The sequence below is a fragment of the Arachis stenosperma genome, chromosome 6 (genome assembly GCF_014773155.1).
Source record: "Arachis stenosperma cultivar V10309 chromosome 6, arast.V10309.gnm1.PFL2, whole genome shotgun sequence".
NCBI lineage: Eukaryota > Viridiplantae > Streptophyta > Magnoliopsida > Fabales > Fabaceae > Arachis > Arachis stenosperma.
Genome location: NC_080382.1, coordinates 25,394,101 through 25,398,035, shown reverse-complemented (window position 1 = coordinate 25,398,035; position 3,935 = coordinate 25,394,101).

Sequence of the window (3,935 nt, the reverse complement as noted above, 5' to 3'; positions counted from 1 at the left end):
TGGAGTCAAACGCCAAAAACACATTACGAACCAGAGTTGAACGCCAAAAACACGTTACAACTTGGCGTTCAACTCGAAAAGAAGCCTCTGCACGTGTAAAGCTCAAGCTCAGCCCAAGCACACACCAAGTGGGCCCCAGAAGTAGATTTCTGCATCAATTACTTACTTCTGTAAACCCTAGTAGCTAGTCTAGTATAAATAGAACATTTTACTATTGTACTAGGTGTCTTTGACCATTCGGTCTTTTGACCACATCTTTGGTCCTTTTTCATTATTTTCGAATTCACATCATATTATGGGGGCTGACCATTCGGCCATGCCTGGACCTTCATCACATATGTATTTCAACGGTAGAGTTTCTACACACCATAGATTAAGGGTGTGGAGCTCTGCTGTACCTCGAGTTTTAATGCAATTACTAATATTTTCTATTCAATTTAGTTTATTCCTGTTCTAAGATATTCGTTGCACTTTAACATGACGAATGTGATGATCCGTGACACTCATCATCATTCTCACCTATGAACGCGTGACTGACAACCACTTCCGTTCTACCTTAGACCGAGCGCATATCTCTTGGATTCCTTAATCATAATCTTCGTGGTATAAGCTAGAATTGATAGCGGCATTCATGAGAATCCGGAAAGTCTAAACCTTGTCTGTGGTATTTCGAGTAGGATTCAGGGATTGAATGACTGTGACGAGCTTCAAACTCGTGATTGTTGGGCGTGATGACAAATGCAAAAGAATCAATGGATTCTATTCCGGCATGATCGAGAACCGACAGATGATTAGCCGTGCTGTGACAAGAGCATTTGGACCTTTTTCACTGAGAGGATGGGATGTAGCCATTGACAACGGTGATGCCCTACATACAGCTTGCCATGGAAAGGAGTAAAAAGGATTGAAAGTATGAAAGCAGTAGGAAAGCAGAGATTCAGAAGGAGCACATCATCTTCATACACCTATCTGAAATTCCCATCGATGATCTACATAAGTATTTCTATCTTTATTTTCTGTTTATTTATTATTATTATTCAAAAACTCCATAACCATTTATTACTCACCTAACTGAGATTTACAAGATGACCATAGCTTGCTTCATACCAACAATTTCCGTGGGATCGACCCTTACTCACGTAAGGTTTATTACTTGGACGACCCAGTGCACTTGCTGGTTAGTTGTGCAAAGTTGTGAAGTTATGTTTAGACCATGGTATCATGCACCAAGTTTTTGGTGCCATTACCAGGGAGAGAACGAACATGAATGCCATTATCAGAAATCACAATTTTGCCTATCAATGTGCTCTGTGAGTACTTCCAAGACTAATGTGAAAAGATATGGACTTAAGGATGATCCCTGGTGTAATCCTATACCAATAGGAAATTCCTCTGTCACACCACCTTGAGTCTTCACACTAGTTGTGGTCCCATCATACATATCTTTAATTACCCGAATATATGCGATCCTTACTCTCCTCTTTTCTAAAACCTTCCATAAGACCTCCCTTGGTACCCTATCATATGCTTTTTCCAAATCAATAAACACCATATGTAGATCCCTTTTATTACTACGATACCTCTCCATCATCCTTCTTAATAGGTATATCGCTTTAGTGGTAGATCTTTCTGGCATAAATCCAAATTGGTTCTCTATTACTTGTGTCTCTTTTTTCAACCTCCGTTCTATCACCCTTTCCCATAACTTCATAGTATGACTCATAAGCTTAATCCCTCTATAGTTTCCGCAACTTTGTATATCCCCCTTATTCTTGTAGATAGGTACCAAGGTGCTCTTTCTCCACTCATCAGGCATCTTCTTTGACCTTAAAATCTCATTAAAAAGCTTGGTTAACCAGTTGATGCCTTTTTCTCCAAGACCCTTCCAAACCTCAATCGGGATATTATCAGGTCCTACTGTCCTGCCATTTTTCATCTGTTTTAGAGACTCTTTTACCTCGAAGTCTCGAATCCTTCGATAGTAGTCAAAGTTTTGATCTTCTTCCCTTGTGCATAATCGACCAAGGCTCGGAAGAGTCTTCTGTCCCTCATTAAATAACTCGTAGAAGTAGCTCTTCCACCTTTCATTAATCTTCTCGTCTTGAGCCAACACCTCTCCATCCTTATCCTTTATGCACTTAACCTGATCCAAATCTCTCGTTCGTCTTTCCCGGCTCTTTGCAATTCTATATATACTTTTTCTCCTTCTTTCGTGCCCAAAGACTGGTAGAGACCCTCATATGCTCTTGTTCTTGCTTCACTTACAGCCACTTTTGTCTCTTTCTTAGCCGCCTTATATTTTTTCCAGTTATCTGCATTGCGGCATAAAGACCACTTTTTAAAGCATTTCCTTTTTATCTTTATCTTTTCTTGTATACTCGCATTCCACCACCAGGACTCCTTGTCTCTTGGTCCTATTCCTTTAGATTCACCAAAACTTTCTTTCGCTGTTCTTCTAATAACTTCTGCCATCTCCCTCCACATCTCTTCCGCGCTTCCATTTCCATCCCACTTTGCCTCTTCTCCTACCCGTCTTATGAAGCTTCTTTGTTCCTCACCTTTCATCCGCCACCACCTCGTCCTTGGGTTCTTCATATGATGTCTTTTCCTCAACTTTTGCTCAACGCGAAAATCCATGACGAGCACCCTATGTTGTGTTGTCAAACTCTCTCCCGGGATAATTTTACAGTTAATACAAAATTTCCGGTCGACTCTCCTCAACAAGAAGAAGTCGATTTGAGAGCTTGTCATGCCACTCTTATAGGTTATAAGATGTTCGTCTCTCTTTTTAAAACATGTATTTGCGATGAGAAGATCAAAGGTTGAGGAAAAGTCCAAAATAGTTTTACCCTCGGCATTGATCACCCCGAAACCATGGCCTCCGTGAATTCTCCAAATTATTTTAATTAATTATTTAAAATGATTGTAAACAAATGATAAAATAATTAATAGTTTGATTAATTTTATTAACAATAGTATTTATTGAAAATTTGAGATATTAAATAATATATTTAGTTAGGTTAAAATTTTGTTAATGTATAATTAATAGGATCGTTGGATTAAAATTTTATTAATATATATTAACGTATAATTAATTACACGTATAATCTTATAATAACCTATAATGAATAGTATATTAGGGTAAAATAATATATTTATATTTATGGGTATAAAAAAATATGTTAATAGTTGGAATTTATAATTATAATTAATATATATTAAATTAATTTAATATTAATTAAAAATTTATTATTTTAGCTTAAAGCAGGTTAATTCTATTATTATTACTATTAAATAAATATATAATTATAATTAACATTATTTTATGTAATTATAATACTATCCATAATTATATTATTTCTATTATACTATTATTTTTATACAAATTTATATCTCTAATAGTAATTTATAAAAATCCCATGATTAATGAAATTTACTATGATTTGTGAATATTACACGTATACTAATATTAATAATAAAGAATATAAAAAATTCTTGAATAATTGTAGGCTCAAAAATAATTATATATATATATATATATATATATATATATATATATATATATCGAAAAATAAATATAATAATTAATTAATAAATTGTATTAATATTAATAATGTAACAAAATAATTAATAAATTAAATTATTTAAATAAATAATAAAACATTCAGAATTATTTAAATAAAATAAATATATTTTAAGAATAAAAAAATTATTAATTATATAATTAATATATATGTATATATAAATAAAAAAATTATCATAATTTATGAAGAGTATTATATGTATGTGATATTAATAGAATAAAAAAATCATTGAATGATTATGGACTCAAAAGAAAATAATCATAATAAAAAAATAATTGACCTATATAACATAAATATATTTCTGTATAAGTAATATAATATATACGTATATATATAAAAAAATATATATTT